The sequence below is a fragment of the Schistocerca cancellata genome, chromosome 10 (genome assembly GCF_023864275.1).
Source record: "Schistocerca cancellata isolate TAMUIC-IGC-003103 chromosome 10, iqSchCanc2.1, whole genome shotgun sequence".
Taxonomy (NCBI): Eukaryota; Metazoa; Arthropoda; class Insecta; order Orthoptera; family Acrididae; genus Schistocerca; species Schistocerca cancellata.
Genome location: NC_064635.1, coordinates 101,144,345 through 101,157,856, shown reverse-complemented (window position 1 = coordinate 101,157,856; position 13,512 = coordinate 101,144,345). Strand labels below are relative to the sequence as shown.

The 13,512-nt window shown below is 39.2% G+C and overlaps 1 protein-coding gene and 1 non-coding gene across 5 annotated transcripts in view; one reads left to right on the top strand and one right to left on the bottom strand.

Moving 5' to 3' along the window:
* The window catches only part of LOC126106861 (uncharacterized), a 131,596-nt gene that overhangs the window by 27,774 nt on the left and 90,310 nt on the right, over positions 1-13,512 (top strand). The window lies entirely within an intron of this gene.
* On the bottom strand, positions 10,353-10,427 carry Trnat-ugu (transfer RNA threonine (anticodon UGU)). The gene has a single exon. It is a non-coding gene; the product is annotated as a tRNA-Thr (tRNA).

The following is a 13,512-nucleotide window of genomic DNA, read 5'->3' as shown; positions in this document are numbered from 1 at the left end:
GAAGGTAATAATTTTCTTAATTTTGGATGCAGACATTTTTATGCCTCTTTTCTCATAAAATTTTCCATATAAGATTTACTTGAATCACGGTTGAATAAATGCCCATGCCAAAGATTGCTATGCTATGTTATCTTCAAAACCGAGATAGTTGATTTTTTTAAAAATTAATAGACACCTCTCTGATCCTGTTTTGTTGATGGGCTACTAAGAAACACACTCAAAAAATCCCTTGGTGGGATTATTCATAACAGCACAAGATTATTCATAAGTATCTCAAATGTTTCATATGAGGACTGCACAAAAACTACATGACATACATAAAATACAAACATCAGTTGTAGAGGATCTTTGCATCACAAGGGGCACCATTTGTGGCATGTCAAACACCTATGTGTAAGCAGTTCATTGATGGTGCTGACATGAACTGCCAGGGAAAGTGCAACGGCAGGCTCGCTTTCGAAATCTGTTCATTTGGTTGCCTATCAGTGGGCACGAACTATTCAGTATGATATGAAGTGGACGATTTCTCTGCATATCTTACCATGCCTCCCCCCCTAGTGTGATTGTGCTGCAGCATGTATTACAAATTTAAACTTGGGGAGATACTCTGTTCACTGGTATGTCTCATTTTTCTGTCTCTCTTGTAGATTTTGTGCAATTTTCTTCTGATAAACTGGAGGTTAACTGCACTTGGACAATTCTTCTTCATTGTTGCAATCAACAATTTGTCACATTATGCTGGGCTTCAGTCAGCTATCTGCTATGCAGATGATACAATTTTAATCACTATGGATTGATTTTTATCAGAGTTAGACCAGAAATGGCGGTATGTGCTCTCCTTAACACGAAACTGGTCCTCATCTAACAAACTGCTGTGTAATGCACAGAAAACTCAACACCTCCAGCTGGTACTGGCTAAAGAAGCAGAAAAATATTGATTCCAAGCCAAACTGGCAATGCACATTAACCTTGTCTGCAAAAATATATCACTGGTGTCCTAGCTCAAATGGAAATTAGCTGATCTGGTCTTGCTGCAGTGGTAACACCGATTCCCATCAGATCACTGAAATTAAGCGCTGTTGAGCTGGTCTGCTGAGTGCTGTTGGCAAGTGGGGTGCACTCAGCTCTTCTGAGGCAAACTGAGGAGCTACTCGATTGAGAAGTAGCGGCTCCAGTCTCGTAAACTGACGTGACCAGGAGAGCAGTGTGCCAACCACATGCCCCTCCATATCTGCATCCAGTGATGCTTGTGGGCTGAGGGTGACACGGTGGCCGGTCAGTACTGTTGGGCCTTGCAGTGCCTCTTTGGACAGAGTAGTGAGTAATAAATATCTTAGGACAGCTTACCTTGGACTTTTTCAGTCTCTCATATCTTGTGGATTGTTGCTGTGGGGTTCATTTGTTTCATGTCAGTGATGTATTACTGATTCAGAAAAAGGTGCTACAAATAATGTGAAGGATTGGTCCAAGGGAACATTACCATCCTTTATTCACTAAAAGGAGACGGCACAACCGTGGGTTGGGGATTTGTCTGAAATTTTGTGTGGTGAAAGAGGACCTCTAACACTTCACATGGTTAAAATATTAGGATGCACTACCCGGAAAATCTCGGGGATAAAAGGATCCAAAGTTTTTTAGGTGCCATATGAGTAAACAATGTTAGTCCATTGTCAAGCCACTTTCTGGCCTAGATGGTTAGGGCTCGGACTCTAATGCCAGATGTCTTTGGTTTGATTCCTCCTCTGACAATTTTTTTTCTTCTGTTTCATTTTCTTTTGTTATTCCACAATTATTCAGAAAGTTTCCCAAACCTACATTATCTTTAACAAATTAGTTACATTACTGAATAAAAATTATTTCCTTTTGGCGAAAAACACAATTCATGGCTGTGGGTTTTCCATTTTTCATTGTAAAGTATATGTGGAGAAACATTGGGTTTTTAATCAGAATAACAAAGTCGATTGGGAAACATTCAATTTTTATACATATAATAATTATAAACAAGAACATAGCATCGCGAGAGATTTCTTCCGAAGATGTCGATGCAATTAAATTATTTTCTATCAACAGCTTTTCATAATACACCGCTGCGTCCTTCAATCGTAATTTTGATAGATCACTAAGAATAGATTCTTCAGGAATTTCTTCTCCTGTTCCAGACGAGCCATCAACTTCTTCAGTCGACATGTTTAGCCTCGGATCGGAATAATACGTTGAAATTTGAAACAGGCACGTCTGTTCATGACGAAATCGAAAAACAAACTGCCATGTACTTCTCACGGATCGCGCACAGTCATATGCGCAGATGACCGTTATAATCCCAAGGGGACCCTTACAAAGCCCCTTTAAATCTTGAAACCTCATAAAACGAAATAGAACAACGAACACGATTATTTTTCACTGAATGAAAAACTTTACGTTCTTGAGCTAAAAAAAATGTTTTAAAATAATGTAGGTTTGAGAAACTTTTTGAATGATTGGTGGAATAACAAAAGAAAATGAAACAGAAGAAAAAAAAAGTGCCGGGGTAGGAATCCAACCCAAGACATCTGCCGTAAGGGTCAGAGTCCTAACCATTTAGGCCAGACGGAGGCTCGGCAATGGACTAACATTGTATAGTCATAAGGCACCTAAGAAACTTTGGATTGATTTTTCCCGGGATTTTCCGGGTTGTGTGTCCTAGTATCTCAACCACGTGAGGTGTTAGAGGTCCTCTTTCACCACACAAAATTTCGGAAAAATCCCCGACCCCACGGTCGTGCCGTCTCCTTGTAAGATAAAATATTGACAGTGATAAATCTTTATATTTATACATCATTGCTATACGTTAGAAACAATGTAAGAAAGTTCAACAACAGAGAAAATATACAGTCATGACACCAGCAACAAAATGGTATTGACAGTCGTAGTCATAAATTGACAGAAGCAGGCAACTCTCACAAAGTGACTGTTCAAAATTTTTTAATAATTTAGCACATTCTGCACTCAGTACACATCTCAATTTTAAAGTTAATTTGTATAACTGGTTCACACACAGTCAATTCTGCAGTTTAAGAGAATTCCTTGGATACTTGTAATGTACAAATTGAGTTTTAAGATTATTATTACAATTCTTTACAACTCGTTAGTCTAAGATAAATTGTACGTGTAATATGAACATTAATTAATATAGTGATTCCAGTTGTATCGTGCCATAAATATAAAGCCTGTTCTACTACATGTGGGCAAGTGCAAATAAACAATCTGAATAACCTTGTGCAGTAAAAAATATTATTCCTTTACAAAATGAGGTTTTCACTCTGCAGCAGAGTGTGCGCTGATATGAAACTTCCTGGCAGATTAAAACTGTGTGCCGGACCGAGACTCGAACTCGGGACCTTTGCCTTTCGCGGGCAAGTGCTCCACCATCTGAGCTACCCAAGCACGACTCACGCCCATCCTCACAGCTTTACTACTGCCAGTATCTCGTCTCCTACCTTCCAAACTTTACAGAAGCTCTCTTGCAGGACACTTTTAATCTGCCAGGAAGTTTCATTATTCCTTTATTTTTTGATCCTAGTTTTAGTTGGTGATTTATTCCAGCTTCTTGTTGTGCTTTGTCCCATTCCCAGATGATTTTATTCTGAAGATAGAGTTAAAGAGCATGAGTGCTAATCTCTCTTACTGCCTTACTCCTAGTCTTGTTTTGTTTTGTTGTGGTCTCCAGTCCAGCTACTTGTTTGATGCAGCTCTCCGCTCTACAGTCCAGACTGGTTTGATGAAGTTCTCTGCATTACTGTATCCTGTGCAAGTCTCTTTCATCCCTAAATAACTACTGAAATCTACATCAACTAAAACCTTAGTCTCCCTCTAAAATTTGTACCCTGCCCCCACTACCCTTCATAACAAAACTGATTATTCTTGATGCCTCAAGATGTGTCCAATCGATGAGCTATAAATTTCTTTTTTTTTTTCCTCCTCAGTTTGATTCAATACATCCTCATAAGTCACTTAATGTACCCATCTAATAATATTCAGCATTCTTTTGTAGCACCACATTTCAAAAGCTTCTATTCTCTTCTTGTCTGAATGATTGTTGCCCACATTTCACTTCCATGCAGTGCTGCAGTCCAGACAGGTACTTTCACGAAAGACTTTCTATGACTTATAAGTTTATATTAGATATTAACAAATTCATCTTTTTCAAAAACGTTTCTTTGCTATTGCTAGTCTCTATTTTATATCCTCTCTACTTTGACCATCATCAGTTATTTTGCTGTCTAAATAGGAAAAACTCATTCTCTATTTTTAGTGTCACATTTCCTAATAACTTTCCCTGTGCATAAGCATCAACTATAATCCATTACACTTATTTTGCTGTTGTTGATGTTTCTTTTATAACTATTTTTAAGATACTATCCATTCTGTTTAACTGCTCTTTAAAGTCCCTTCGCAATCCCTTCCCTCATGTACTTTGACTGTTATAACTAGTCTGATTCCTGTACAAGTTGTAAATAATCTTTTATTCTCTGTATTTAATCCCTGTTACCTACAGTATTTAAAACACTGTATTCCAGCCAACATTGTCAAAAGCTTTCTCTGGCTCTACAATTTCTATAAATGTTGGCTTGCTTTCCTTCAAACTGTCTTTTAAAGATTCATCATTGGGTCAGTATTTCCTCATGCATTCTGTATGTCTTTGAACCCCAAATCACTATTCCCTGAAGTCGGATTCTACCAGTCTTCCATTCTTCTGTAAATAATTTGTCAGTATTTTGCAACCATGCTTTATTAAAATGATAGTGTGCTAGCATTCACACCTGTCAGCATGTACCTTCATTGGAATTGGAATTATTGTGTTGTTCCAAAGTACAACGAAGAAATTTCAGTTTACATGTAGAGTTTGTTACAGATCATTTGTTTAAATGTTATCAGTTTGTCATTGACACTGAGTTTATGGAGTGTGAAAAGAGGGGTGATCATTGATTGAATCATATGCAAAAGTGAGATACTTCTATTTTGGCAGTGCATAGTGTTGGATTGCTGATTTCATATTTATAATTTGTTCCACATCTGACATTTCTTTCATGAATCCTACCCAATATTCCCGTGAAATAGTTTTGTAAGATCCTCTCCAATGATTTGTATCTGTTTTGACTCTTATTACTTTTTCACGGATGGGTGCATTTCTATTTTTCTCGTATTTCTTTTTGTTTGCTAAATTTTTAGAATTGTATTATGCACCATATTTTTTTAAGTTTGGGTCGGCTACTTCCAACTTTTCTGCTAATATGCTTTCTTCTCCACAATGCCTTATGGTTTGGTTTTTTGCTATTTAGCAGTTTTTCAAAGTATACCAGTAGCTCCCAGTAGGCACATGGTGACTGTATGAGATAAAATTGTTACAACTGCTGAACAGTTTGTGTTGGGACATTCAAACTGCGCGGTTGGCCACAGGGCATGATGGGAATTAGTATGCACATGCATGGCTTGGTTTAGAAACAAAGCCCACTTTCATTTGGATGGGTTTGTCAGTAAGCAAAATTGGTGCATTTGGGGGACTGAGAACCTGCGTTTTGCGATTGCCAAGTCTCTTCACCCTCAGCGGTTGACTCTGTGATGTGCATTGTCCACTCATGAATAATTGGTGCAATATTCATTGATGGTGCAGTGACTACCAAACAGTACGTGAAAGTTTTGGAAGATGATTTCATCCCCATTATCCAGGTGATTTTGACAAGATGTGGATCATGCAAGACAGAACTCAACCCTATCGAAGCAGGAGAGTGTTTGATGTCCTGGTGGAGCACTTTGAGGGATATCCAGAGGCCATTGGCACGAGCCTCAAGTGGCCGCCGTATTCTCCGTATCTGAACCATGTAACTCCTTTTTTGGTGACTATATTAAAGACAAGATGTACAGCAATAACCTCAAAACCATTGCTGTTCTGAAAAAAGCCATTCTGGAGGTCACAGACAGCATCAATGTTCTGATCCTTCAGCGGGTCATGCAGAAATTTGCTATTCGTCTGTACCACATCATCACCAATGATGGCAGGCATATTGAAGATGTCGTAACCTAAATCAGAGTATCTGTAGTGATGTTTACAGGTTGAATAAAGTGTGTGCACACTGTAGTTTGAAACTAATTTACTTTTTATTTTTCGTATAGTCAATATTGCCACTGTGTAACTTCATACACATAAACACTGTTGCTGTGTATGTAAATGTTTAGAGTTGCAATTCACAGTGAAATGTAAAGTGGCCACCAGAGTGCATTTGTGTTTTTCACATTTAGTGTTGCCATGCCCGGTAGGGTATACAATGGGCGTGAGCAGCATCAGATGCATTTATGATTACTGTAAAAGACTAGGAGGTACCACCTACTTGTGAGAGACATTGTTTTCAGTCCCTGACAGAATTTGTAAGTTCTCCCATTGTGGATATTAATTTAGCCAGCTGGCCAAATTGTGCTGTATGCAGATTTGTGGAGCTTTCAGATGTGACAGTGGCGTGGTGTTGGCTGCATGAGAATGTGAGGTCAGGCATACTCGTTGTAAAGATTGCAACTGGCCGAGTGTGACCAGCAACAAGGAGGACTGCTGATTTGCGTACTTAGTACATTATAACCCCTTCACATCTGTGCCTGCCATCTGAGAACAAGTAATGGATACTTTACAGTATGGTATGCCATACTGCTCCATTGGTCGAAGACTAGCAGCAGTTGGCCTAGGTATTTACCGTTACGTGCACAGGATGCAGTTAACACCACAACATAAACGGCTGCATATGGAGTGGCGCCTTGACCGGGAAGTATGGACCGCAAGTGACAGACATCACGTTTTATTCAGCAATGAATCGTGGTTCTGTACCAACCCGGATGACCATTTGCAGGAAAGTAAGATGGTTACCTGGGGAAAGGTCCCGTTCTTCCAATATTTAGAGAAGCACGGCAGTGTTACTCCTGGTGTTCCAGTATGGGAAGCCTCAGGATGTGACTTCAGCTTGCATCTGGTAATAGAGGAAATTTTGACAGCAGAATGATACATCACATCCTGCATCATTGTGTGTTACATCTCGTGCAGCAGTATTCTGGTGCTGTTTCTGAATGGACCAATGCTCGTCTACACATGGCATGTGTGTGAATGAACTGAATATCAATTCGTTCTCTTTGAACTGCCTGTGTAATGTTAAGATGCTCTCGTGTCTAAGTGACCCCAGACCTGTCCTCGATGCAGTGTCTGACTGATAAGTGGATCCTACTTCAAAGTTTTTTGTGAATTTGACTCGGTTTTGTAATCACTGAGATAACACCACAAACCCTCTCACCCTGTGATGAATAATTTTGTTTCCTCCTCCCCTTCTGGATGGTTCACTTTTATTGTCATACATTTATAAAATTAATTTTAAACTCAGCCTTTGTGCTGATGATGCGTTATCTGTAATGAAACACTCTTTGAGAAGAGCTGCACAAATTTTCTGTCAGATCTTTGTAAGATTTCAGAGCGGTGCAAAAATTTTAAACTTGTTTTAAGTGTTCAGAAATGTAAAATTGTGCAGTTCACGAAACCTAGAAAAGTAGTATTGTATAACTACAACATCAATGAATCACAATTTGATTACCTGGGTGTAATGATTTTTAGAGACATAAATCAAATGATCACATAGGGTTAATCATAGGCAGGGACAAGAAAAAATTCATGTCTGTTGGAGCCAATAGAAGCACAAGCAAAGACCATTTAATTAAAAAAGCATTTTGAAGTTTTGTAAAAGCAATCAGATTCTCTTATTAAGTAGAATAAAAAACTATTGATCTTATTTTACTGCCAATCACCACCAGATGGTTATAGTTACTCAGACATTTCTGAGCTCCATTATCAACAATTCTACTTTTTTTGTACAGGTACTGCAGTATATCAATGGCAGTAAGTGTTTATATAGTAGTATGTAATGCACAACTAGTTATATATATTTATTATATGAGTTGCATGATATCATTGTTCTAAATGTACAGAAAATGATGATGTCCATGACTGTAAAGTTATTACTGACAAATAAAGATTATTGCTATTATTATTATGGTTGTTGTTGTTGTTGTTGTTGTTGTTGTTGTTGTGGTCTTCAGTCCTGAGACTGGTTTGATGCAGCTCTCCATGCTACTCTATCCTGTGCAAGCTTCATCATCTCCCAGTACCTACTGCAACCTACATCTTTCTGAATCTGCTTAGTGTATTCATCTCTTGGTCTCCCCCTACGATTTTTACCCTCCACGCTGCCCTCCAATACTAAATTGGTGATCCCTTGATGCCTCAGAACATGTCCTACCAACCGATCCCTTCTTCTGGTCAAGTTGTGCCACAAACTTCTCTTCTCCCCAATCCTATTCAATACTTCCTCATTAGTTATGTGATCTACCCATCTAATCTTCAGCATTCTTCTGTAGCACCACATTTCGAAAGCTTCTATTCTCTTCTTGTCCAAACTATTTACCGTCCATTTTTCACTTCCATACATGGCTACACTCCATACAAATACTTTCAGAAATGACTTCCTGACACTTAAATCTATACTCGATGTTAACAAATTTCTCTTCTTCAGAAACGCTTTCCTTCCCATTGCCAGTCTTATTATTATTATTATTAACAAGTGTTTGACTCACAGCAGAGTGAGTATTGGAAAACCAGAATTGGCATGCACAAATCTCATCAAAGCCTACTTACAAAGTTTCAAGAAACAGTATTTAGTGAAGAATGTAGAGATGTTGTGTGTCTCACTAGATATTTCTCCTATAAGGATTGTGAAGACAAGTATAGACTAATTACAATGCACACAGAGGTATTTAAGCAGTCATTCTTCTTGCACTCCATATGAGAAAAAAATCCTAACATACAGTCCTGTACCTTTTCTGTGCACTTTGTGGGTGGTTTGCAGAGTGTGTGTGTGCAGATGCAGAGAATGGGCACTGGTGCTAATGTAATATCCAACAAAGTGTGCGAGATGGAAGGCGAAGTAGGGATTGCTGTGGTGAGCACATTATGGACTTATCGTGACTTGCGGCTCCTGGCAAACTACTTGGTCACCTCAAAATATCTTGTGTTAAAATGGACTCATCAGTCTGGCCAGACATACACAAATCTATAGGTCACACTGTGAAAATCTTGGAAATAACACTGATGAGGGGGCCACTCCTACTCATCACCACCAATTTTGTCCAAATTTTTGGTATATGCATGGGGCAGAACTGAAAGTGATGGAAGTGCCAACCGTAGCATTTTTTACCCTGGTTGGGTGATGCACATGCCATTTATTTTAGTGTAATTTCCAGGCAGTGGTTGGCACAGCGGGAAGAGTACAGAATGGTGATCTGAGGGGCATGGGGCCAAGTACCTAAAGAATTTTTTTTTCTGTGTTGAGTTTTTACGTAACATTAAAAGTCATTCTCCCCTACTTTGTTTCCCTCAATCCCGGCGAACGGTTTACGAATCCCGGCGAACGGTTTACTCGACAGGAGGCCCTAGTCACACGACATTTACGTTTTAATGACTTCTTTGGACCAGATCAACTCGTCATCACACACAAACATATGATCTGATAAAACTTCCTTTACTTTCTCTTTTATTTTACTTGCAATTAGGATATGTTCTGCCATTTTCAATTGTTGCTTCAACATATCACTGTGGATGCTATCATTGTGTGGCTCCTTTTCTTTTTCTACCAATGTTCCAAGCACATTGCTATATTCACTTGTACTGTTGGACAGGTTTGGTCAAATCATTCTCGGTGTTCTCACTGTATTCTCAAATAAATCACTTTACTTGTCAAAGAGCTAGCAAGTAAGTGTGCTCCGTAGTCATATTGGCCATCCGTAATTCCCACTTACTGCTTTTTTCACTTCTGTCCAGTCCTGGCATATGCCATAAATTTGGACACAATCCATAACAAGTGGGTGCAGTCCCCTTGTAAGTTAAGGCTCTGGACGTCCATTGTGGGGGAGTAGGGTCCAAAGCCTCATCTGACCATTCAGATACAGGGTTTCCATAGTTACCTCACTCAGCCTGTGCAACATCGTAAAGACAAAGAGGGCATCCCTTGCTTAAAGTCTTCTACCATACTCTGTTCATCAAAGTTTAACACGGAAGTAAACACTGCACTATGTATTTTCCCATGGTGGTTGTTACTTTACTGGGTTCCTCCCATGAAATGTAAATCGCAAATTGTCAATATTGCAGTTGATATGATGGTATTATCTGTTCCCAAAAGAACAGTTACCGTTGATGACCATGCAGCTTTGCTATAAATGAAATGATAATTAAATGGACACCCTAACTGCAAACAGGTGTTGATATACTTCATTGGGGACATGTTGAAAATGTGTGCCCCGACCGGGACTCGAACCTGGGATCTCCTGCTTACATGGCAGACGCTCTATCCATCTGAGCCATCGAGGGCACAGAGCATAGTGCGCCTGCAGGGACTTATCCCGTGCACACTCCCCGTGAGGCCCACATTCCCAACATGTCCACACCACTTCATTCGTAGTGCGCGTAACAGATGTTTGCCCATCATACTCATTACTCATGGCAGATTAATCTACCAAGTCCCGTACGAGTTCGGGCATAGCGTGTGCGTTTGCACAAGAAGGTCAATGGCCGGGAAGCCATATTTTAACTATATATGACAGTAGTATCTGTTCCCAAAAGAACAGTTACCGTTGATGACCATGCAGCTTTGCTAGAAATGAAATGATAATTAAATGGACACCCTAGCTGCAAACGGGCAGTATGTTGCAGTATTGGACGCGTTTAACATGTAGCTGCATTGCTCTTCAAGCTGCCGTGTTCCATGCCAGACAATGATTGAGCTACGACAGCAGCATTAATATATTGTAAAAGCCAAACAACAGAATGTCAAATTCCCTGTACATGTGATTCATAAACATTGAACAAAAGGCAAACAGTAGAAATACAGGCTGATCCATATAAACCTGAATTATTTCAGTGGGTCATAATTTCCTCCCAAAAGGTCATAGAAATAGAAATATTGTTTTAATGATCTCAGTAGCTCTGAGAGAATCAGAAATATTGCCCTTTGTTGGCAAATTGATTGTTGTTTCTGCACACAATGTCCTTTGTCCGGTATAATGCCGCACTTGCTTGGCCCATGTTAGTTCATTTGTAGCCTCATCGCTTGTGGTTTGCGAGGTCTGCAAGTGTGTAGTTTGGGCCACCTGACAGTAATGAGCAAATCAGTGATTCGTTTGTAATCTTTAGCTGGCAGAAACATTCAGTACACACTTCGAGAGCAGGTTTTTATTGTGAAAATCTATTCGAAGACAAATTCACTGGCTATAACACAACAGGCATTCTGGAGAGAAGGCAGCAATTTTATTGATTGGAAGAAAGTTGGAGAATTATGATGTACTAAACAGAGACAGTGGTAAACATAGACATCATTGAGTGCAGAGGTTATTGATAGTGTTCAAAGGCACCTGGTAAACTCCCCAATGAAATCAGTGCACCGATTGAGACAGGCATTTCATACGACACATGTGGCAGAGCTGCGAAGCAATCTGCATTGCAATTGCACATGATGAAAGCAGTGCAAGAAACAAACCACAAGGAAAGAAATCATTACTGTTGATTGTTTTAGGGGTATTTATTCAATGTCCAGACATTCTCTCTGTAAGTTGGTTTGCGGATGAGGCATGGTTTGATCTGTCAGGTTACACCAACTGACAAAACAGCAGATACTGTGCTGGTGTAACCCCCATATCATCCACGAAACACCACTGCATGACAAAAAGGCTGAAGTGTGGTGTGAGGTGTCAGCTTCCAGGATTGTCAGCTCCATTTTCTTCGATACAACTGTAGACACTGCAGTTTTTACACACTTCTTCAATACATTTGTGGAGCAGCTGGATGATGTCGAATTTATGGAAGATTGTTTCTAACAAGATGGAGCAATATTATAATATAATTTTAAAAATCGTAATAAGTGTTTGATATATGGAAATAATGAGAGATTAATTTTTCGGCATGTCGGACTATCACAATAAGCTGAGCTATGCTTGTAAATGGGTAAAGAATATTTTCATATTAGTTTTACATAAATGAAATAGCCTTTCTCTTGTTGACGATTTATGCTTACCAATTAATAATTCTATATCCGATCGCCATATCCACCTACAAAATCTTAACCATGTCCATCATTCCTTTTGTAATTGGATCTCCATAATAACTCCGAAGTACACTGGTGGGCTTCTTGGATTTTTATATATCGCAGTACTACTGGGAACAATAACTCAGTTTTTCACTGGTGAAATACCACTATATTATTTCTTCTACACACATGGAAAATACAGACTTTTTACTTATTCTCACAACTAAAATGGGTACTACTGATTTCGCTCTAAAATAACGTGTGTCTACTTTCATTCATTAACAGAGAGAGAGTCCTTCCTCTTACCAAAGAACAAGAAAAACATCTTATGTTTTCTTAACATTTGAAAATAAAAAAAATACATGACAGGCTATATACTGGGTTACCGACTCACCTTTTCTCTTTGCCTTCGGAAGGAAAAAAAACATAAAAAGCAAGAAATGCAAAAGGTACATCACAATGTGTCACATGCCTGAAGCTTCATGCAACTTGTAACCAGTTTCTTTAGTGATCGAATAACCTCAAAAAATTTCTACCCCCCTCGTTCACATGACCTAACTTAACCCCCCTTCTGCCCCAATCCCATGGATTTTTTTTTGTTTTTGGGGTATCTGAGAAACCAAGTATAGAAGAACAGACCACAGGTAACTGTGGCACTCATTGAGGTCATTGCACATGAAACAAGCAACATTGATGAGGATACACTTCATAGAATATTGTGGAATATGGTGAAATTAGTGCAGTTGTGCATTGATGTTGGTGGAGGGCACTACCAAAATTTGCTGCGAGAACTTTGTATGGATAGTATGTATAAGTGTGTGCATGTGTGTAAGCTCCCAATTATCATCTCGCAAAATTGCAAATGTGTCCAGTTATTGGTTCAGATCTTATGACTCTTTAAAGTAGTTCAGGTTTATACGGTCATGCTGTATAAAATCAGATTCTGTGTAGTCCAATTTGTAAAGACAGTGAAATAGGATATGCCATTTATTCATTTTAGGCACTTCATTTTTGAAGAGAAATGAGTGTGTTTGTACACACACACACACACACACACACATACACACACACACACACACACACACACACACACACAGTAGCTTGTCCTGTATTTGATTTGGGCTCGTATTTATCATCAGTACTCCTGCATAACTCTACTTGACATTCACCACCATATCAGACAGTCCAGATTTTCTGCATGCTTCAGGGATGGCCATAGCTGCTGGTATATATAAAAAAAAACATAAACACCACTCACAGATTATGCCTCGGACCTGTTCCGTCTGGCCAACTGTTGCCTGTAAGGCAGTACAAGAAGTGACCTATGATCGTAGGGCATGTGATCAGCATGTTGCCCAATGCTCCAATAGATGAC